The 25,717-nt window shown below is 31.8% G+C and overlaps 1 protein-coding gene across 4 annotated transcripts in view; it reads left to right on the forward strand.

Moving 5' to 3' along the window:
* LOC111426012 (probable G-protein coupled receptor No18) overlaps window positions 1-25,717 on the forward strand; it is a 51,125-nt gene that overhangs the window by 3,870 nt on the left and 21,538 nt on the right. For 3 of the 4 annotated variants that reach the window (XM_023060341.2, XM_023060345.2, XM_023060344.2), the window contains exon 2: window positions 14,054-14,157. The exons of the other annotated variant lie outside the window; for it this stretch is intronic. The gene's annotated coding sequence lies outside the window, so the exon portion shown is untranslated. The remainder of the gene's footprint in view (window positions 1-14,053; window positions 14,158-25,717) is intronic. 4 annotated transcript variants of the gene reach the window in all.

Genomic DNA, 25,717 nt, shown 5'->3' on the forward strand with positions numbered 1-25,717 from the left:
TTGTATGAAAGCTATACTATATAATTTAATAACATATTCAAAATAAGATGATCAAAGAATGAACTCACTTTCAGCTTGAACAGTTTCTATCAACTTAGTTTCATTAAAAGTTTTTTTTTTTGAAAAAGTAATATTACCGGAAATTTAATTTAAAATTAGAAGCACTTCTTTAAAAGAAAAAAGAAAAGATCGTAAGATCGTTTGGATTAATTTTCAGCACATTTTTTTAACAGAAACATCGTTAAGTTTAACAGTTCTAACGAATTTTCAACGACCTCTCAACCATCACAAGAAATTGTAAACACACTTAAAATTTATAGATATATTTTTAAATAATTCTTTTGTGACGTCTATTTTTTGAGCTATTATTATTTTCAATTTTGAAATTAAAAAAGAATCGTTTATACTATTTTTTGTTGCCTGCCTTACTTTTTGATTTTTTTTGTTACAAAACAATAAAACACGGTTGGTTTGGTTTCAAAACTCGTTTGCATCTGTATTACGCTTATTCTATAAAACCAACCGAGTACAAGACAATGTAAAGTGTACGGTCTCCATCCAGTTTATGCTGGTATAAATTTCTTTAACGGCGCCACGATTAAACCGAAACATGCAACTCGCAATTTTACATTAAATTTTCATTAAAAGCCAGTTTTGCAAAAGGAACACTCACATTTGGATTCTATAGGCTTACATTGCATATTATCACATAATGCCTAACAACGCTATGCCTCTATTTTAGTAATTAATTATATTGCCATGTAACGGAAATGTTAATTTAATAGCGATATAATTAATTAGTAATAATGAAACGGGAAACCTTTGTGGCTATGCTTAGTTTAATCCAAGGAAATATTATTAATACTAAAATATGTAAACGTATTCTAAAAGTGGCATCTCTAATTTTCTAAAATGACTCGTAAATATTTAACGAGTAAATGCGTACAGCGTATCTAAGTAGAGCAAATAAATATATTGCGCAAATGCGACGGGTTATAAGTGTGATATTTATTCGATTTGGAAACAGTAAATTTTTAGCACAAAATATAGAACTTGCAATTCTACATCGTAACTTAGTAAAACCTGGTTGGGATATAAATCACAGTTGAAATAGCTTTGGGCGGGAAAATCGCACGAAACTCTAAACGTTCAATGCAGTCCTTTGAAATAATGTTTCCATTAAAAGAATATATAAATAGCGATAAATCATTGTTATTTTAAACAACTCTTATTTAAAATGTAAATGTATTAAAAACAAATTTCATAAATAAACACGAACAGATGCAATTACGGTTTACGATTAAAACTTCATTAAACGTGTGTTTATTACTATTTTAGTGCAATTTATGTTCGATAATAAATTATGTTAAACGCACGCTTCACCGTTATCATTCTATTATAGGTAGACAATCATTTCATTTGGATTAATACCTAATAAATTTATCTTAATAAAATGAATAAAATCTTGTTCTTTTCTTGTTAAAAATCCAACTATTCCCCAGACATTAGAGATCAACAACACCGCGGTGGTAGAATTACAGGTGTGTCTCGGACGTTTAATAAATTCGTTTTTCGCGTGAAACGGAGCAGGGTGCTACTGGCAAAAATGAAAAATAATATAGAAAGAAACGCCACTCCTCGCTTTTTCATAAAAACCATCATTTAGTAACCTAGGGGAAATTACTAGTAGTGTTTGTTTTATAAAATTAAACGAATATAAAAAGTGTAATAGACTAAACATCGTTTCGAAACGTTAAAGTAAATTGTTTTAAATTCTAGGAAAAATTTAATAACTTTTCTTTAAATTGAGCGGGAAGGTCGAAGGAAACTCGAAGGTCCGTTCGTGACGTCAGCGCTAAATAACAATTAAAACTAGAACTAACTAAGAACTAGAAAGTTTACAATAAGAATATACAACAATCTAATGCTCAATAACAACTAAAACTAGAGTTAACACTAATACTAGAACTAACACTAGACCTAGAACTAGAAACATTCGGGTTTAGCCATCTTAAGAGACGTGCGGCTAAACCCGAATGCTTCTAGTTCTAGGTCTAGTGTTAGTTCTTCTTTTAGTTCAATAAAAATATACTGATACAAACTCGAGGAATACCCCAAGTTTATCTATAAACATGGAATAGAGCTACTTGGGGAACAACCCTAGTTGGATTCTATCCATGAGTATACATCAGTATATTTAAATATACTGATGTATTAAACAGATAATATTAATAATATGACATAAAAACATTACATCCAGGTTTTAATTAATGCAATAAAAAAAGCTTAACACTGAAATGCTTGAATGTTACAGAGTAAAATATGTCTAGTTTGATTTGGTGTTGTTACGTGTCAGGTAACCATAACGAGTAACATGCAGGCAGCAGGAAACACTGAAAGCTCATTTCTCTTCAAAAATAGATTGACGTTTACATAGAAATAATTCCTTTGTAGTATTCCTGTGTGGCTAAACGTGCAATTTAACAAAGCAATTTTTTTTAGTCATCACACCAAGAACGTTATGAATGGCAATTCACATTAAAGAGAATTTATTACAACTACTAAAACTCAAAAAATTAAATAAATTCGTAATAAATGAAACCTAATTAAATTAAGCAAATAGCGATTTGCGTCGATAAATATAACGTTGTACATTCATTTACCATTATCGTGAATTCATTAATCAATAAATAAACATTGAGCCATTTATCCGTTTTTGACCAAATTCCATCTCCTCCCAATAAAATAAACATTTGAGTGGCACCATAAATTTTATTGTAAACGCTTTTCTACTTTAATAATAAACATCATTCGATCAAAATAATCATAATAAATTTATTGTTGTTAAACAGATTTAACTTGAAAATTTTACGTGAAAAATGTGTGAAATTTTTGTTTTATTTTGTAAATTCTAGAAATAAACCAAGGAGATCTAAGATTAAAAGAAATCTCGCTGACAGTATAATATTTGTAAATTTTCGGTGCAGTAAACTCCTCTTAAAAACAAGGTGTTGGCACCTGCCTAAACACCCAAAGTTATTTTCCTTCGAAATAAGCAGTTACCCAGAAACGATTGTGGGTATTTTAACAGATAATATACGTAAAATTATCGATCCTCTCATTAAATTTACAATGTTTATTTTACTTAGATGTGTACGTACCTGTATAGAGTTATTGATCATATGTTAACTTTTGTGGTACTTAACGATTAAAGTTTATGATTTTAATTAAAAAAATAAACCACTTTTTACTTCTTACGTAATTCGATTACGTTTTGCGATATTTTAATTCTTCCGGTAATTATTCAAGATTATAACGACTTGTGCAGCGTACAACATGATTTTCAAAAAAATATCTATAGCTTTAGGATATGCGTAAGAAAAAACATGGAATATATTTTGTAAACTTCCTGGTTGACCGTTTTAGTATGAAAGAATTTATGACCAAATTAATGATATAATACAAAAAGTACAATATTTTCCTTTCTGTAGAATGACTAACAAAAACTAATAAAAAACGAGTCAGATATAAAACCTTAAAATAGATAGATTCCATTGATTGAGATTAGCTAACCTAAACGTTCACTATGTTTACTGTTTAGAATCGAGGTGTTTACCAATTGCTTACCAATGTTTAGTCGGATGTCTTTTGGTTTATCGAATGCTCTCGTGGGGTTACCACGACTTATACATAATATCGTTGGTGGAAAAAATGTTGCTGAAAAGATGGTTTCTTACTTGATTCTATATACTTGAGTTACTATTTAATCAATTTTGAAGTGAGAAAAATTACAAATCTTTCTCTTACTGTTTCCTAAGAGATGGATAATTTTAAGATTCGCTGTAAGCCAGAAACAATATTATTTGCGTTATACTTCCGTGGAGTTTGAACCTGGTAATGTTATTTACGGAATGAAATTGACGCAGACCACATGGCATCGACCCATAAAATAATATTGTGATCTCGAAATCACGATTAAATATTGTAATGGGGTAGCTGTGGGCAGCAGTTTATTGTCGAACCAAACCCACAGATCCGTAACTTCAGACACACGTTCAAGACTTGTATCTTCTAGCCGATAATCATAATGAATAGCTTCTCTTTTATTTATATAAGTCATGATTTGACATTTTGCAACGTTCAATAACAACCCATTTGATTGGCACCATGAACACAACTTGATCAAGTCTTTCTACAAGCTGGTACACTCATTGTCCGATTCAATTGTTCTGAAAAGCTTCAGATCGTCGGCATACATTAATATTGAACTTTTGAACAAATTTGGCAATTCATTCACAAAGATCGTAAACAGTAAAGGTCCTAAACATGAACCCTGTGGCACACCACTCGTGACCATTATTTGCTTCGACCTGATTACTTATATCCGAAATAAAAGATAAAATATAAATTTTTGACTCACCTTATCACCCTATCTTTATACAAAAGACTTGTGTTATTTTGGCAAGTACTACGTCCTAGTAAAGTTTTCCGATTAAAAGTTGAACCATCCTGTATATCAAAAAGATATTTTTTACAAAATGTAACAATCAAACAATTTTCTGACGCAACATAATGGCAATTCCCAATAAAAATTTATTGCTTTTATTTGCGTCAGAAAGAAAATTTAACGACATGTTTCGTAAATATCAGAAACTAACCCATTATTATAGTTATTTCAAAATTACCGATTTCTAAATTTATCCCAACATTTACCTCACAAACTTTAAATGATTAATCTTCTTCACATGAAACTTAATCCTTTTGAAATTTTAATGAAACTGAGCTTTGCGTTACATTTACCAAATCAATCAATATTTTATTACTGAACATCGATTTTACATAAACCTCTTAATTACTACAATACACGCTTAATACACATACATTCAAAAATAATGGTTTTAAATCTTTCATGTGTACTTCTCATTAAAATAAACTCGATCATGTGTACCAAATATAATTCACTCTTGTAGTAACACTTTTAATTTAAATTTACGTTTCTTAGTCCGCCGGCTGGGCTTTGTTTACAACGTTAATAAACAAAGTAAAAATACCAATATTAGTGAATCATAACGGTTGGAAAATTTAATTTAGTTTGTAAATAAAAAGTTTTAGAGTAGGAAATGTAATGAATAAATGTTATGATGCTTTTTTAAGGGAAAAATAAAATTAATGGAAGGTACCTGAAAGGTGTTAAAAGGGTTATCGATCGGTACTTTGCGGATTCTGAATTAAATAAATTACTTTAATGCAACCCCTTCAGTTTTTGGCCTTTTTACACTGTCATTTAACAGTTCGTGCAAAATTTCCCCGGGAAATTAAGAAAATATCCGCCTTCGATATAGTTTTATTTATGTGCGTATATCCTGTATAAATTTTCGTGAATAAACAATGTCGAGAACAATAGGTTTACCCCAAAGGTTATTTATATTTCTGCTACGTACAAGTAGCATGTCGTCATCAGTTTAGAAATATTCACTGGTTTTTATCTTGAGCAAAAGATATCAGTCGTTAAACATTATTTAAGCTTGAGTATCTTTCAAGAATGTTAACATATTCTAATTAAACAAACACACAATTTTGGGCGGTTTCATAAATATTTTCATACAAAACGCAGTAATTAATGCCACATAAATTTACTTTAGAAAAAAAAAGGAATAGATAAAATTTTCAATTTTAAGTTGTATTCTTTTAATATTATCTCTTTGTTTAGATCATATTTGCAATCCCTTTAGATAACTAATTTTCAAAACATGACGTTTTCAGAAATAGAAATAGTTATGAAAACCTTTTTCTAAATCTAAATCATCCGTTGTTTTATTGGGATTTCCTTCGTTTTAGATGTTTTGTCAAAAAATATTAACAATAATGTTTTTTGTTTGGCTTATATCATTTTGTAATGTTAACGATAATAAAAGGAATGCACTTGAAATGATGTGTTATAAATTACCGAGATGACATTTTATTAAAAACGATATTCGTGTTTAATATCTAATAGATAACTCTAGAACAAACTAGATAAATGTTATCTCTCTAAAGCCATCGTTTACTATTATATTAGTCAATTCCAAAAGGAAATAGGATACGCATTAAATTGACAGACATGACTCAAATACAAAATCATAAATATTCAACGCCCAATCAGATAAGATTGATAAGGGAAATCGAGCTTGGCGAAGTAAGGCCAAATGCTCTAATGTTAATTGCATCAATTAATAACGATACCATATGGTAGATATCGCAAAATTAATTTTTTTGCATAAAAATACCTGCACATAAAAATAATCGCGATAAATATTATTTCTAAAACAAAAACTGTTACTCAATTTAATTAATAAATTTTTTTGAATAAATTTTCTACCGAAAAGAATAAAAGATAAAATAAGAACGAATTTTATGTAAATTTTCACCGTACTTTTAACCAATTGGTATTCCAAGAAAATTCAAATATTCACGTAGCGAGAGCCAGACTTCGCCCTCACGTTAACTCCAATTTCAATTGGTCCCTGGTTGATTCTAGAACCCGCGAAATCAGTATACCTTTAATGGTAATTGCAATTTTAATTATCGCGAGAACGTTCTCATTCCCAAAGACACTATCCATAGAGGCGGATATAATTTTCGTTTAAAATTGCCCACGATGGCAAACTGTTGACTTTAACCCCAATTTCAGCAAACTAATTAAAATCGCCGTCTATCCAACTGTATTAATCGTTATTTTTCGCTTCATCCCCTTCTTTTACAGTTTATTTTACGCCACCCATCACTTATGGAAAATTACGTAATCCTATAGATCATCCTTAGTTTAGTATTAAGTTACAATTTTCTTAGTAATGGATTCATTGATGGTCTATATCATTTTTATTACATCATTTATCGACGTTCCCTATTAAAATTTTTTTCTTTTCTTAACATCAATAAAAATTACAATATTATTTGAATATTAATTCTACCTATTAATAACGATTTATCTATGATAGATGTGTATGTACATGTCTTTAGTTGAACTTGAAAATTACTTATCGATCGTTGTTTATTAGTTACTTGTTACTAAAGATATATGACGTAATTTATTTCTCCATAACCTATAAAGCTCGTTTATGTAACAGAAGAATTCTTATTGTACTGTTCATGATTTATGTCGAAAACGGAAAACACGTCATATAAATCATAAACGATGCAGTGAACTTCATCTTTTATAGAAACGTCTAGTTGAGTAAGTATGACGTGGAAAGTTTCAATTAAATTTCCATCACACTTTAGTTAATCTTGTCTCTTTTAACTGTTTAAAGTTGTTGCGGAATAAAAATTATGGTATAAAAATGAGATATTTCAGTTTTTTTTTCGTTTAATGTAGATGTGAACATCGAAAACATATTTATTCGTTGAAAAGCCTTTAGTTGACATACAGTTATCTGTAAAGACTCGTCCTGGCTTGGAAATGGGATTTAATCTCGATACAAAATCTGGGAAACTCGGACGCTTTATGTTTGCGCAAAGGTTGCAAATTGAATTTTAAAACGCAGTCGTCTATTGTTATCGCGACAGCTTTTTAAATTCACTACAAATGTAACTAAAACGAAAATTTTATTTTACGGTTTTCCTTTGCTTTATAATTTTACCGATAATCGTAATATTATCATTAACGATAATGTGTATAAGAATAAAAAGAAAGGAGAAAATTATTCTTTACGAAAAGTAAAACTACAAGGCAGTTCGACCAATGCGCTGTTTGTTACAGGGTTCCACCCTGAATGCAATTAATACTGCATTTAAGAGGCGTGTCAGCCATTGTTTGCAACCCTTGGTAGACCCTTAATTAGTAACCTACATGATCCAATATTAATTGCATTCTAAACGATACTTTAAAAAGGTGTGTCGCACACAATCTACGCAGGTTATAATAAAAAATTCATTTAAAAGTATCGAGTGACTTTAGAGATCACTACTGTTGGTTAGCAAAAGTTTGAAAAATCTTTAATTGATTAGTTTATCAGATCAAAATTAATCACGTTGCCAAGAAATTGCTAAAACTACTAACAAAGAACAACTACGCAATGTTCTGGTATGCCTGATTACTCACAACCATACAGCAGATGTGTCCTTAGTTAAAAAATGTGGAGGAAGTATTCATATGGAGGTGAAATATTTTGTGCATGTCGTATCAGGGAAGGGAGTGGAGAAAACAATAGTTCTGTGCGAAAGACATAATTAATTTATTTTCCTAAAAGTATTTGGACATCAATGGTCTCCAAGTAGACTAGATGCTGAAACTGTGCCGAACAAATACCCGCTTATGCTGAATTTATCCCGATTGTGGAAGAAGTTATATCTAAAATGGTATTAACGACTCCTTTTCGGTTTACACGAATTTCCAAAAAAAATGTATATTTGCACTTGGTAATGCCGCACAGACCTGAAAATAACTAATGGATGAGATACCGAGAGTGCTTCCATATGTGTGTGTAGATGATATTTGTAACTGCAACCTCAGGAAAAGACCTGAAGCTTCCGCGGCTCGTTTTTAGATAATCAAGGGAGTACTAAATCCGACAAAGTGCTTTTTTGGAAAAGCAGGACAAGTTCTTTCAAATTAGTATATCCACCAACAGTTTGAAAAGTATTGACGTCATTTTCCTGCAAGTTGTAGCGGATGTTAATGGTAGCAGAATTCAATACACACCTGAACTATCTATTGGAGAAAAATCTGAAAGAGAAAGCCCTGATGCAATGCATTGTCGGAAGTTCAGGCAATCGACATTTCCAAAGAAGCTCTGTCCAAAGCAACTCTGCTGAAACAACTATAGCCAAATTATTCACTCCCAATTTTAAACTAACAAATTAATCACATTTAGCCACCACTTGGGTTGTTCTTTAAAAAGCTGAGCATACAAAGTATTCAATTCTGTTAACAAATCCGTTGCCTCAGTTTTAAGGTTAGCTAATTATAACTCTATACAAATTCACACATTAATGAGCTATTTTCATCTCCGAAAATGAATTTGAATAAGATAAATGGCGTAAAAAAGTCATTATTAAATTTTTGTTTATACATACTTTGTTTCAAAGTTCTATCGCAATCCCAATTTGTATATCCAATGTATTTTGCGCAGATTCCGCTCAGCTGTAAGATGTAATAAAGGTTGCAGCTTTACTTTCGTACTCTGTAATGGTAATGCCTTTATTATAGATAGGCTCTTATCAACATCTTATGACTTAACAACACTTCGTAACGTTGATCATCAATATAATAGTATATTAAAAAACAAGTTTCGTAAGACACGCTTGAAATGCACGAATTCAAGTTGAAAAACGAGTGGCGAAGCCACGAGTTTTTTAATGAATGAGTGCTTTAAGTCTTATAAAACGTGTTTTTTATGCTATTTTTTGTAATTCGCGTTTTTATCTTTTTTTTTTCTCAAAAATAAAATAAATTTTGACAATGTAGGAAAATAGGTATGTAGCAGTTGGTAACAACGTAACATTTGAAAATAGAAATTTGAATGACAAATAGAAACTGTCAAAACACAAAACGTATTCACCTGATAAAAATGTTTCATGTACACCTCCCAAAATAAGAGAAATTGCTCAATGTTCAATGTGTTTAAACATCCATAGACAAACACTGTCACATTGACAACTAGAAAAATTAATGACCCAATGTCACCAACTTGAACTGGTTCCATAAAATGTTACTAAAATCTCATTACAGCATCGGATGCTCTAAAGAGTGTCATTACAGCACCCGTTTGAGTACTGTAATAGCTTTCATTACCGTCGCGAATTACAGTAAAAGATGATCATAATTAAAAAGATTTAGTTCTAGAGACAAATCTATTAAAAATAGGTATGCTGTTATTGGTTGTAAAAATTTGGCGGGATACGCCAATGTCTTTTCTGGTTATTCTGTCCCTTTGGTAACTCACGATAAGATCAAACGAATCGATCAGTGTCATTTCTGGTTATTCTGTGGGTAGATGTCACCTTAACCGCTTTAGAAATAGTGCTTTCGTAAAGAGAAAAATAGCAGTTGCTGGTTGAATTCGAGGATCGATAATGTAGTACTGTGAGGAGATAAACAAGCAAACGCTTTCGGAATGAAAAGAAATCCTTAAGTGGAGAAAATACTTTAAAACGCCGACAGATCTCAACAAAGAAATAATGGAAAAATCCGTAAAGGCCTTTTATTTAGAGATTAAAACAGTACTGAAGTAAACCCCTTAAAATTCTAACTAACGGCCTGATATCACCCATATCATAAGTTCCTAAAGTTCCAGAGAAGAATCAGTGTAGCCAATTAACTTCAAAAATTGTCAGAGGTTGTATTAATTATACCTTTAGATTTCCATTGCAAAATTTAAGAATTATTGCTTTTTACACAATATTTTAGACATAATTGGTCCTCTAAATTCTAGTAAAGATAACAACAGCTACATTTTGTCTATTTGATTTATTTAAAAATTTCATTGCGTATTATATAATAGAAAAGATGGGGAAATGCCTGAAATTGCCCGAATTGCACTCCCAAATTCCTTAAAGGATTCGGCAAACTCCAAATCATAACTCGAACAACACGAGTTCACACTCGCTTCAATACGTAATAAGAAAGCTAAATTTGAATTAAACACATCTTAAACCCATCAACGAGGTTTAAATTCGTGCATGTATAACGATGATTCCGCCTACGTAATATATCATCTTTTACAACGTTATGTCAAACAGGAAAGGAATGAGACATTAGAAAATGGGGGCGTATTCGCGTTATGCACGTAGGTATTATTCAAATAAATACCTGAATCATCGAAATTTATTTATGTCCTATATATGTATAATATTGAAGCATTTTTTTACTAAATCCGGTTTATGTCGTAATGACCCGATGCTATGCACAATTTTTTCATAAAAGTTTAAATTCCCAATTTGTGCAAAAATACTCATCATTTATTACAACGTAGAAACATTATTAAAATGATTTTGCCGTATAAGCATATTTGATCGAAATTGAATATTTACAAAAAATGGACCCTTTTTTTATACAGACCAATATGATTGGAAAACTTTTGATTTATTAAAAAATCAATTCAGACTTGCAATTTAGGAGAGTTTTAATATTGAGCTGGTCATATTTTACACTAAACGTAGATTTCTACTATGTAGTTAGTTCTTTAATTTATTTAAAAGCATAAACTCTTCGTGTTCTTTTAACTGTATTTAAGAAATGAAGTTACATTTGCACAAGATTGTACTAACAAATCGCAGTAAACATAGTTTTAGAATTACTTCTTGTAGTGAAGCTTTCATAATTACCCCGTTCCAATGTTATACGAAATTTAACCGCAGCACTTTGCAGCTTCCAAACTCTGTTCTAATTTATTACTTTGTGCTCCAACATTGTGTTGTATCCTTTGAATTCATAGGTTATAAGGTCTTGTATTTAATATATACTGCATAGAAATATACATTTTATACATATAATTTCACAAACTAGTTAAAAATAATTGGTTTTCCATTTTATTTTCTTTCCAGTTTCACATAAAGTTGACAAAAGCAAGAAAATTTAACTCGATTTTCTGCACAAAGACCCCACCTTATTCGACAATTTGAATTTCCTAGTCGATTTTATCACCTACCAGAAAAGTAGCTTCCGGAGATGGCCACCTTAAAACTCATTACGAGCGGTTGGGGATTGAGTTTTTCCCGTAAAATCGAAAAGAGACGAACGTAAAAAGGTCCGGAAACGGTGTGGGTAGAAGATAGAAGAGAGGTCGTTTTGGTTGTACTTGTGTTTTTTTGAGGGGCAATAAAGTTGTCGACAGCTGATTCATACTATCCGGCCCAGAGGATATTTAAAGAACTTAGTTCAACATCAAATTGATTCACGTTTGTTCTTAAACTAAGTATCTCTTTGAATGATAATTAATCATTACATTTAAATGGATTCTAAATACCTTTCAAATTTATTAGGTAAAGAGGAATTAATAATCGTTGGGAATATTTTTTTAGAAAACTGCAATTTTAAATAGATTAATTTTGTTTGGATGCCTAAATGATCATTAACAAATTGATAGGTTCATTTAAATGATAGTTGAGGTTTAACTGATAGCTTCCTTCCACAAAAGGTAGAAGTCAATTTCTGTCTTTATTTCTTAAATAACAAGTACTGTACGATTTAGGTGTGTTTTGAAGTTATCTTTTAAATTGATTAATACGTGTCGTTATTATAGGCTTGAAAACGTGGTTCCTGATGCAAACCCTAAGACGCTCGAAATCGGCGATCGTATCGATCAACTAATCAATCTCGGCAAAGAGTTCTCGTCCGACTTGTGCTAAACAAGATAATGCGGCAATCCTGATAAAATTAATTGCATAATATCCGGTTTCAAGATCGACACAATCTAGCAGTGATTCATTACAATTTCGTGGTCTCGTCAAAAGGCGATTATTTAAATCGGCGGGCGTTATAAGTTAGACCAATAAATTTAGTTTTAAAGGCACCTATCATCGGTGTAAAGCGTTGATCCATGCATTAAACTCTTAATTTCAAATAATATTTTTGTGAAAATGTATGAATGGCGGAGAATGTGTCCAAAAGAATAAATATTTAAAGCCAGAAAAGCTTCCGATAATTTAAATTGATAAATATTCAATGCATTCAAAATCCTACAGGCAAATATGTTGTCTCAATTCTTTGGGCAAGTTCCAAGAATGTTTACTTTGTAGCAGACTCCAAAAGTAGAAAGAAAACGTTAGTTGTCTATGATCACAATCAATATGCATGAAGATATAAGAAAAACAGAAAATTCGAAATCAAGCGATTGTAGGTGTAGGGTAGTTTATTGGTTCTTTGTATTTTGCCGCTGCAGACATCAACATATCAACAGGACAACATGAAGAAAAGATCAGGATTTGTAGTGATGTATTTAATTTATACGTATTAGTACCTTATACAGCGTGTCCCGTATCTTCCGCATCAGAGCATTATACGGTTGTAGGATACATTATTCTGAAGCGATCTTTCTAATAAAATTTTTTCGAAATGTTTATAATAACCGCACGGGAACTGTTTAAAGGAACTGTTTTTCGTCCAATCAGCAGATCGCAAATCAGACTCAGGTAATCGGTGCCACCCTCGGCCGGTCCGCTACGCCGATGATAACTCGTTTCCCACGTGTACTCACCAATAGATTCGTCATGGAAAGAGAAATGAACTTTTTCGATGAATCAAAGTTGTCCGTTATTGGTCGTCGTTAAACAGTTCCCGTGCGGTTATTATAAACATTTCGAAAAATTTTTATTAGAAAGATCGCTTCAGAATAATGTATTCTACAACCGTATAATGCTCTGATGCGGAAGATACGGGACACGCTGTATAGTAAGTAAAGTAGGTGGTAAAACATGGGTAAAAATTTGTTGCACAGAGGTTTGTGGCTATTTTCGCGCGAGTTCTTACTCTTTTATAAACTTTATCTTTTCGTGGAATTACAGTCTCTTAATTCTTCCCAACATTTTCTGATACTCATTTTATTATTTGTAATCTCCAGTTGAAACTTAAGGCAAATTTCGAGAACCACTTGACTCCTTCTCGTTGAAAACCTAGTATCTCATTTAATCTAAAAATGAAATTATGTTATGGTATAATAACTAAATCCAAAAATAAATTTTCTTTCTTGATATTTATAAATCTCATTACTAACGGTTGTGAGTTATGAGTTACCGTAACTATCGCGGAATTCTTCTTATATCCATTAGAGAGAAAACAGTTCGTGACAACGTATCGTGAAAATTAATATTAATATTCGCGTGAAGTAGATAATCTTACACAATTATTCTTTCTAAAACATACTCTTTATATTTAGAAATATAATATATTTGAGTTGTATAAAAATGATATCAAAAATGTAACAGAACTCGTACAATATTCTCGGAACGAATCACTGCACATAATCTTGTTGAAACAAGTAAATTCCACAAATAGAAATTGCCATGTTTCTTTACAAAACATGAATTTTTTAGTCATATTTAACCAACTAAAAGTACGATTATTTTCTATTTTTAGATGCAGATTTCCCAAATGATTATTTTCGATCCAAGATCCATCGGAACTGCTCTATATAGTAATAACTATCCAACCTACATAGTGATATGAAGGTCGTAACCTAGGTGAGTTATAAAAGTGTTGTTATAATAACTCGCTCAACTTTGATAAAATTACGAATTTTACGATATCAAAAAGTTCTAACCGAGATCACAGCGCATACAAACAAAGCCTCTTTATATTTACAAGAGATGAATCCCCTCGTAGATCCAAGGACCTAAATGAGGGCGCAGAATTGTTTGCAGAGTAAAGAGGTGAAAGTTTGCAACGTTACATCATGTTTCATCACACGGGTTATGTTAAAAAAGTATGGGTGTGCGAAAACAGAAAGCTCTTTGCTAAATAAGGCTCGGTGTACTGCTCTGTAATTTATCAAAATCTCAGTCGTCATACTAACACAACATTTTGCCACATATTTATTCATTAGCTAATTGAAAAGTGGACGACCACAGCGGGACGCACCACGTTTCATACATATGTGTCACATCTCAATGAGGTCGAATTATGAATATGCATACTATAGCACCTTCGACCTTGATAACGGCACGTGTTTAGGGTGAAAGGAGCTTGAATAATTATAAGGAGAAATAATGTTAAATTTTTTTGAATTAAATTTCTCGAAAATTGATATTCATTATTACGGCGTTTAACAATTCTTTGCGGATGTTAAATGAGACATTTAAGTAAATGTGGGTGCGAATCGAGGATGCGAAGGGTTAAACCGAACTTGTTCGAAGTCGTTATTCGAGGAAGTTTACTTCGAGGCGTGTAATTTCATTCCCCAAGGTTTTTCATTGACGACACAGGCAAAACTTTAAATTACTTCTAAAATAAAATTAGCGGCCGTAAAATCTGTCCAGATGGTATCCAACGAACGTTGGCAATACCATCAGGAGTATTATTCGTTAATCGACGGCTCAAACTGTCCCGCAAACTTTTATACTTAAATTTGTTATTTGAAAATTAAAATTTATTATTAGCTTTTGTAGTATTCATTTTTAAATCCGGAAGTATATTTAATTAAACCAACACTACAGATATGGTTCTGCTGAGAGCTATGGTTTTTTCTTTAGTAAAATAAGAAAACAGGGGATGTTTTTTAATTAGTACTATAAAAGGCCATTATTCAAGTGATGATCCATACAAATTATAGACACAATTGTTGCCCGAGTTGGAGAGCAACGAATTGGCATTTATCCAATTTCGCTGGCGCATTTCGAGGCTATTCAAGTCAACGTTGTTGTAAAGGGTAAGTTAAACTACGCTCGAATCGCAAGTTAAAATGACGGTAATTGTTCGGAGCAAAGAATACTTCCGATGGATCAAAATAAAACAAAATTAATGTTTTATCTCCTACTTTGCAGTAATTAAATTTTACATTTTTATGCTAAAGACATTTTTTGTATTGCAAGAATAACGTTTTTCACTCTTTCTGAGGTAATACATAAATATGAAAAGATTTTCTCACTTCAAGGATCTATTTAAAAAGATGTTGCAAAATTCAATATTACCTACAAACCCTTACAAAATTTTATCTAACTTCTTCCGGATGGTTTCCAAGTAAAAATCTTATCACCTCACAAGTCCTTCCATTTCAACCTTTCAGCAAAACACGTTTTATGAACGGAATATATAGTAAGTTCTGTCAAAGATAAACGAAGATCGATTATTCTCAAAGGTTACTTGTTTCTACTTTTCTGGAATACCCAAACAACATTTTGCATTCTCTCACACACATCCTGTGACACGATGGGGGTATTAGCGGGTCAAAGTTCAAAAGCTTCTCGTGATACACACATGTCGAGTTATTGGGAATTCTACAATCAGATTGGAAACGTTATTGTCGGAATTCATTCGTAACGCGAATGGAGTTATATCCAGTGTAACATCTGTGGCATGTGACATTACAATGGGTGGATTCACCAAAGAGAAACCTCAATTTCCCAGGGCATAGGTAGTAATTCGAGATACTAAAGTTACGCTTTCAAAATTGAACCGCAATTGGTAAACCAATTGTTAGATTTCAAAAATTAAATAAAAAAACAATAATCATTTCAAAATATCAACTAGCATATACAGGGTGTTAAGAAAAATGTAAAATATTTAAAGAAGTAATAGTGTAGACCAAAATAAATAAAAAAATCTTAATAAATATGGGTCCGCAAATAACCGGTTTCATAGGTATGATTTTCTTATCATAGGTAGCTAACATTTCGTTTGCTATGGTAGTTTACTCCAACGCAGAATTAACTGACATGCATTTTATGTATGGTCGTGCTAATGGGATTGCCACCGAAGTGCGAAAACTGTATGCTGAAGTTTATTCAAATCGCCAGATTCCTTTACATCGTATTTTTGCAAGAATTCACCAAAGATTGCGTGATACCAGTTCATTAAGCAGACAATGCTGTTTATCCGGAAGATCAAGGTTGGTATCTACTCCTAGAGCAGAAAAAGATATTCTAGCACTTGTGTACGGAGAATATCAGCCGAGGTAGGAATTAGTGCTCCTCTTGTTTGGAGAATCCTTCACGAGGAACTGGTTTATCCGTACCATGTACTACGAGTACAGAATTTAAAACAGTTGATCTTCAAGCACGTTTCGTTTTTTGCCGTTGGACAATCGTTTTCTTGCCACTATTCTTTTTACTGATGAGGTCGAATTCACATGGAATGTAGTTGTTAGTTTCCACAATACGCATGGTTTGGGCCGATGAATATCCCCATGGAATAATGGAATCTGGACATCAGACACGTTTTTCATTAAATATTTGGATGCGCATTGTAGGCGATAGGTTTTTAGGTCCTATTATTTTACCAAACTTTCTGCAAAACACAATAATCAATCTTTTTGATGACTTTCCCTTAAAGCAAAGGCAGTAAATGTGGTTCCAGCATGATGGTGCTCATTTTTCGATTACGGTTAGAGAATATTTAAATCAAACTTTTCCACGTAGATGGATAGGAAGAGGCGTACCTGTACTATGCAAGAGAGCTTGTCTGACTTAAACCCTCCAGATTTCTTTTTGTGGAAATACCCTCGAGGAGTTGCAGCTTTTTGTTTATTTTGGTCCATATTATTATCTCTTTAAATATATTACATTCTTTTGTTAATACCGTGTATATTCATATAAATGAAATATTTGTTTTATATCTTAAATGAAATATAAAGAAGAACAAAGAATAACAGCAGAAAGATTAAAAATAGCTATCTATTCTTATATCAGCCATGTATTTTTAAATCTCTAGAATTTGTTTGATAACATTTCAAAAAAAGTCTTAACCATGGAAAAAACTCCGCTTTGTTCGGATCCTCTTATGCTTTTCTAGTTCTAGTTTAAAGTTGACTGTCTCTATGGAAGTTTTACTTCAAAAGAAAATGGGCCCGGTAAATTACAAAAAAAGAACAAAAGCCGACACGAAACCCCGCAATCTTCTTATCCCTCATCACCGTATAAAAGGGTTTTATGAAAATAAATTTGGAAGCGCCTAAAATTTAGTTTTTATAACATTTTGAAACATTTATTAAATCTGTTGTGATTTTAAATAAGTCGTTATTATTATTTGAAATTCGTTTTTTGATATAAATCGTTTCTGACTGACATGTTTTTTAAACTTTCATTTTTGAGTTAAAAACATTTCCGGAAATATACCAAGAACAGTATCGGGCGCATTTGTGACTTTTTACTGCTAGGCAAACATCATTTTGAGAAAGGGGGTTTCAACGAAATTTATTATCCTTTCTTTTTGTTCATCTATGCGTTTAAATGTTTACACTCTTCCAAACATATAAATTGGTATAAACCAAATAAACGTCACAAGAATTATGTTTTGTTTACAAGCTATTAATTTTGTCCCATGTAATATTGCACTTTCCTAACATATAACTTCAGTAGCTTAATTCAGTAGCTATTAAATTGCGTGACAAAAGGTATTAAAAGTCTCGTAAATTACGAAAAAAACTTTTTCGTGGAAGAAAAGACATTTTAACCCAACACAAATTTGTGGTCAATCGATTAACGTGTTTAATGAATACAGATAAGAAATTTTCTGGAGGTAGATTAATTACTGTTCCAACAAACTAGTTAAGTTGCAAGAAAAGGGCGTAAACACCAAGAAGTATAGATGAAACGAAAGCAATATATTCTATTTTAGACAATTAAATCGAAATCTCAACTCCAGGAGAAGTAGATAAAGATTTAATGGCATATTTATCACTTTAAACAAAGAAATGTTCAATGTTTTATTAGGATTAAAAGCATTTTAAGAAAATATAATGAAAGGAGATTAGTACATTTCGATTTTCATCTCAAATCCGTTTTAATCTTAAATATTTTAGTATAAAATCGTGTATTTAACATAGTTTAAAGGTGTCAACAAGGTGTAAAATAGACGTAGAATGTTTCGAAGCAATTTCGGTTTTGGTTCACCTTTCATAGTTTGATCGATATAAATACTCGCCATTAACGTGTACTTAACTCACTAAACCTAGATGAATATATCACATGTGGTAACAGCGTCACATCACATGAGTCTGATATAGTGCCACTCATGTTACTAAAAACTAGGTAATTAAATGGTTGCAAAGTTAAAACAAGACCACACAGGAAATTGAAACCTGTTCTCATCATGGTAATACCATGGGGCGATTAAAATTCAATCTTCCTTTGAAACGAAGGTTTGCCCCAGTTGATGCAATTAAATATCAATTAGCACTTGAAATGGTGATTAATTAATTGCGAGTTTCCTAGTTATCATTCTACGAACGGCCGTCACTAAATAATGAGTGAAATCACGCCACGAGAATTTATTTTATTAACTCCTGAAAATTCGATTTAAACCGGAGCAATTCTCAATCGGACTGTGGGTGGAACCTACATTTTCATTTTCCAAGTAAATTACGTTTTCGCTTGGCTTGGTTGGCAAAACGTTAGGAAAACACACCAACGTCCAAAGACTATTTTTGGGGAAAAATTACGACTTACTGTTCGAAAGAAAGTTTGAACAAATTTTATGGTCAACACTTAATAGTTTATTTTCTTTTAGTAGTTATGTTAACCCAGTTTAAATTATTAATTCAAACCGTTTCGATAAACGCACTACAAGTGTTTTGGAATAATATCTCATGCAGAATTCTATCAACTCCACTTCAACAGCAATTCAGCGCAGTCAACCGCAATTTTCAACGAGCTCTTCCTCGTCTGTACCAAACAACGTTATTAATTCGAACTAATCCCATGGACGTAGTTTAATCGTCTGATGGGTCTAAAATTGTCTCGCCATTAAATTGTTAGATGTATTCAACATTATTTTACAAAATGAATTATGAGTATTTATTCATTATACGAAAGTTTTGTATTATTTAAACTAGAGCATTTTAATTCGAAAAAGTTTATTTGCATAACTATAAAACTTTTAAACATTCAGGGGATATTTCTTTAATAAAATCATTTGGGATTAAAGCAACACCACCACTCCCAGTAGAAAAGTAATATTTAAAGTTTTAACTTTGTTCCTTTACGTGACCAGTTTAAGATACAACTCTTTTATAATTTCTAGAATCTCCAGAGTACACAACTTTCAGAATATATTATTAGTTACGTCGCAATAAGCGCATCATCGCATGTGTACCAATCAGTTCGATTAAATCTTTGTTCAAGTATGTTTACTATTTGCAAAATTGAAGATGATTTGTGAATTGTTCAATAAACACAACATAGGAATAAGTTACTTATGTCATGTAAGAAAATGTATAACGTAGGATTAATTATGATTTAAATAGAATTGTTCATAATTTGGTTTATACCAAAGAAATTGTATATACAACGAGAGTCACGAGGCAAAATAAAGTATTAAACTTGTCGACGCTACTGAAATATGTGTATACATTATCAGTTTTGACACGTTTTCATTCCTAAAATTAAAGTGTTGCTAAGAAAAAAGTATACATATAAATAATTTAGTACAGATAAAAAAATTATTACTAAGTAAATGTTATTGAAAATTAGTAAAAAATGTTTAAATCTCAATTATAACGTTGAAAGTTGAAATTACCAACTACAAAAAATAAGAAATAATTTATAGAAAAGAAAAAACTTCTTCATTAACGTATTCTGGACAATGTAAAGCAAAACCTAAATTAATCCCAAGAAAAATAATGGGTTTGTAAACAATGTAAACAAATTTACTTAAATATGGGGGAAATTCTTAATTATAGACCGAGTTTCCTTACAGTCAGAATGTCAACTGTGATTAATTCCTTGCCGTATTAATCACATTTGACATTGGGTAATACTTGCCGGTCGTGGACAAGTGAGGTTTTTGCAATTAACATCTGCTTAATTTTTCCCAATTTGATATCGTTGTCGACATTCAAATTCCGCACTTTTCACAACAATCGATGGAATCCTACCCTATTCATTAGAGGAAGTTTGTTCTTTATTATTGACAATGTTTTCCATAGTTTGCTGACTGTGCAATTCTCATCACACTGTCGTCCGTCTTCAGTAGCCTGACTATTCGTTTTATCACACCTGAAACAAAGGCGATCTGGTTTCAGATGGAACCAAAAGTTTGACTACTTACCGAATCTGATCAATATTGCTTCTTACGCTTTGTTTGTTCTGGTCCATCATTGTTCTTCATTCTTTAAATTTTGTCCATAGTATAACTTCGCGGCTCTTTGGAAAAGAGTTCAAATTACGAACGTCTTTTATTGTTGGTGGTGATGTGATGAAGTTGTAATATTTGAATTGTTCATATCTTTATCATTGGTGAACTTTATGATTAGATGCTGATTATATATGATATAATAAACACTTCATCTTTCGTTTGCCTGGCACAACAGCAAACAAAAGTGTCTTCCTTGAATGGAAGCCATTACTTTGGTTTCTAACGACTATTTTCTAATGCCTGTATGTCTGTATGCCCTTATGCATTTACAAATTAGCAGGTGAGTCGATGATGTGCATATATCAAGATGTACCGCATAACTTACGTTTATAAAATTTTCAGTATGGCAACAGCGAATTAGAAAAGAACAACGTTAAATATGAGATTTGTAATGGAATCGCGGCATTTCTACAAGAACCCACAATAATTTTCTGCAAACAATAATTATTATTCATGATAAACGAACACGCATTTCATATACAGTGTGTTAATTAATTATCGTACCCGACGTCATCATTGCAAGTATGCAACCAAATTCACAGAATTCGTATTGCAATATGCAACTTGCGTATTGCATTACCAGATTTGTAATGCAATGAGATTTGTAACTGGTATTGCAATACGCAATTTGCGTATTGCAATACGAATTCTGTGATATCTTGCAATGATGACGTCGGGTACGATAATTAATTAACGCACTGTACAAGCAACTATAGTAGTAGTATGGCATTTAGATAAACATATACTTTGTACTGTTTTGAAAAGAAACTATTAGTGTAGATACAACCCTTTAGCAAACCGTATGTAAAGACGACCAATTAAAGTTTGTTCAAAGTTAAAAATACTTCTAGAAATTTAATATACGGATCATTCTTACTTTCATGCAAGTTGTTATATAAATATCCACTTTGCATAAACTTAAAATAGCTTAAATTCTCAAATAGCACGTAACCTTTAGATAAGTTTTCATAGTTCAGAAACGGTAGATAGAATTTAATATCCACTGTACTGGTACAAAGAATCTTACGGTGTGAGTTTATTTTTCAATTTATTCATAAGGAAACTTTCATAATCTGTTATGAAGTGGATACCAGCTACCCACTCGTTTCAAGTTTGCTTTTATTCGCCTTTAAGGTTGTTCTAGAGGTTTACTCAAGGAACAAAAGCTACCAATACTGCACGAACTCATACCACCTACACGAAAAGGGAATGTAAAGAAACTGAGAAATTGAAAGGTTTAATTCTTTGATGAGATCTCTTCGAGAACCAATTTAATAATTCCGTAAAGGTTTTCTACAAAATTTAATTTGAAACTTCTTAGTATGATCTTATTATGTAAATAACCTCGGCAATATTTTCATATTTAAAATAGGTTCGCATATTGCGTTGCAGTAAAGTGTCACACCAAGAGTTTCTAGTTCGAAGAAGATGTTCGCTGGAATCACAAATCTGCATAATGTATTCGCGGTATGATGTTGGAACATCTATAAAAATAAAAAAAAATTAATGTGCTTCAGTATATTATGATTTTAATCTGTAAACTATTTTAATAATTGCTTTTAAAAAAGTAAACTGTTGCATATTAAAATTAATATTCCTTTTCGTTAAGATGTTTAATTTAGATAGCACAAAATTACAATTTACTGAAATAGTTTTCCACGAGGAGACGATATAATCTACATCTTCCAACTTTTAAATACTTATGAACCACAATCAGATAAAACTTTAAAAATATTACGGCTTAATTACTACTATTATTGCAGTAACATGCACAATGTATGATAATAATCACATTTTTCTTTTTCCCTTTTAAAGTAAAACTTATAATATTCGCCTCCTCCTTTAATAATTCATTTTATAGCTGCTTGTCCACGTAATTTATAGCCATTCAATTCAAGCTTCGAGGGAGTAAATGCACATCCCATGGGATCTATAAACTGTTGAAGATGCGTTCGGGATTTCCAACACAGGCTTTGAACTTTGCAAAATACCCCCAGAAAACTCTGTGGTTGGTTCGTTTCGATCCCGCGAGACTCGATTCTACAGAACCGGCTTTCTAGACATCATTTATTCCAAGATTTCGTACCATTTTAATCAACTTACTATTATTTACGGCAGCATCGGTTTAGAACGAGCAAATTACCAGTTCGTAACTATGAATCTGCGAAATAAATCGGTTCTCTATTCATCGTAAATAAAGAAATATAAGATGGAAAGTTGAAAACTTGTTGGGATTATACATTTTTGTTTTACTTTTGTGTACCGGAAAAGCTTACCTAATCTACTTATAAAAACTCGTACTACCTTAAAGAACAATTAAATCAAACGAGTAAAGTTTCCATTAGAAGACCGGTACAATTACTCATTAAACGTCACTAACATAAGTATTACATCTCCTGTTGCAATCCTCATTTAAATCTTAGAATTTGTAGAGTTTCTGAAGATCTTTCTCAAGGAAAGTTAAGTGCTACATTCAGGGATAATTCACAGGAACCGTTTATTCATCGGATGCTCATTCTTGAAAACTTTACATTCGTCAAACTTTGAAAATAAACTTTTAGGAACTGTTGAAATGCATTAATTTGAATATATGATCTAAAATAAATCTAAAAGAAGCATCTGAAAATAGGAGAAAAACAATAATATAAAGATAACTTATTATTACAAAGACCCTATTTATAGTTTGTAATTTAATTGCAACTATCTACATTTCAAAGGACATGCATTTCAGTAACAAATTCGCCCTTTACATGAGTCAACGATTAACGATCACGATTTCCTTTCAACTTCAACCAACAATGGAAAAGGTTCCTTTGTATTCTGATTAGTTGTTTACTCCAAAATAAAAGATGACGCAGCTTTTTAATCCTTTAAAAGAATTAAATTAAAATTTCTCAAATATTTAAATCCCACCAAATTCCGTGTTATATGCTAAATTATTCTGTATTATCATATTTTGTTAGCGATAAACTAAATTTTACCAAATATTCGCAAAGATTTAGCGAAAACCCGTCGTATTTTGGCAGTTAAATGTGTCCAAATCGTGATTTCTCAGCAAACTCGCTCTCATAAATCACCGCGGAACAAAATTCATACAGATTGCCTCTACTGTTACTGGATGTAGCCGCATACATGTAGTTGCGATCCATATATACATAGAATGGGAGAGATGGAACAATTGGTCAGAATTGTTAATAACCCTACGTTGTTTAGTACCGACTGCGCCATGTAACACTTGCTTATTTTCACGTTCTAATAGGAAATATGCAAATTTCTTACATTCTATTAACAGAGTTATTAAAATCCTCCAAAAATAAACTTGGGTTTACAAGTTTACGTAAAAATTGCTTTTTTACGTTTTAAAATTATTTAATTAAGGCTCCGTGCTTTTACTTATTTGATAGGATCTCTGAAAGGGTGGTGCATTTAATATTAAATCTTTAAAATTTCGTATTTCTTTCATAAATTTTATTATTTCTTAATTTGGTGAAAAATTTGGAGAATGCTATTTTCAGATTATTTGGCAAAGACAAATATTTACATCCTGACGGATCGCCTTTTGCAGTTGCTAGAAGCAGATCTATCTGAACTTTGTTGACGATCATGAAATGTCTGAATTGCTTGATGTTCCCTAACTATCCAGTGGCGAAGATTCAATTTCAGAATTTGACGTGCCCTTAAGTGAAAAATGATTATTATCACGATCAACCCTATGCCGGGCAAAATAACGCAATTATAAGCATACGAAGTTATACTGTCAATTATACAGAACATGAAAACGTAGATGAAGTCGCCATAGACTTAGGAGTCTGATTATTTTGGCGAAAGCAATGGGTTAACACAACGTTATTGATAGATAGTCTCAAAAATTATGAGCAGTAACATGGAAATACTTCTTGGCATGTTTCATATCGCTAATAACAGCCAATCAAATCCTTCCGAAGACGATTTGTTTCAAATTGACAATCTCATGGTTAGATGTTTAGTGGTGGTAGCGAAAAAGATTTATTGTGGTAAGATAAGTCTGCAAAACGACTCCCAGATAGTTGAAGGTCATCACTTGTTCTGTGATTTCACCTTCCAGCTCCAGCTTGTATCATCCAAGATTCCTAGACTTCACTAATGTTTTGGGTTTTTCTGTAAAAATCCTCATATTGCGTTTTCCTCTTTGGCCGAGGAGCCCTTGGAGATCATCTGCGTTCTCTGCTACAAAGTACATCGACGGCATAGCACATTATATTTATCTTATCGTTTCCCATTTTGTACCTATATGTATCCAGGTTAACCTCTTCTATTATCTATTATCGTTGTGGTCTTTAATTTGATGTGTTGTATTATGAAGATCACATCTATTGTACTTCCATTCCGTCGGAATCCGTGCTGTTCATCCAACATTTCTATCATTGCCTGGAGATTTTGGTGTATGATATCAGTTAATAGTTGCAACGTTTGTTTTTTGAAATGAAGAATCCCTTGTACAAACTAACGCTCGAGGATATCTTTATTCCTTTAATTTATGCCATACGCGTGATGCAAATCCCAAACTAAGTTTATATTAACGAGCAAGCGATAAATTTGCAAATTTGCCTCTTCTACATTTTCATCCTCAGCGTCACCATTTTTGTCTAGGGATTAAAAAGAAGAAAAAAATTTGGGATGAAATAACTGTTAAACTAAATAAGATGTTGCGGCCGGTTAAAAGGAACGTAAAAGTGACTGACAGTGGTTTTACTGACTTCATATTCTAGAGTATTACTTCTGCAAGGAAAATATAGACGCCACTATCAAATGATGTCAAATTCATCGTATTGTATAAAAATATTGGTTAAAATTGTTACTAACTAATCCTTGTTATCACTTTTATCATATTTATATATTGACACGCAGAATATTACTCATGTATTTTGAATAGTCCTTTACAATATTCATTATATTCACACTATATAATAATTT

This window comes from Onthophagus taurus, chromosome 2 (genome assembly GCF_036711975.1).
Source record: "Onthophagus taurus isolate NC chromosome 2, IU_Otau_3.0, whole genome shotgun sequence".
NCBI lineage: Eukaryota > Metazoa > Arthropoda > Insecta > Coleoptera > Scarabaeidae > Onthophagus > Onthophagus taurus.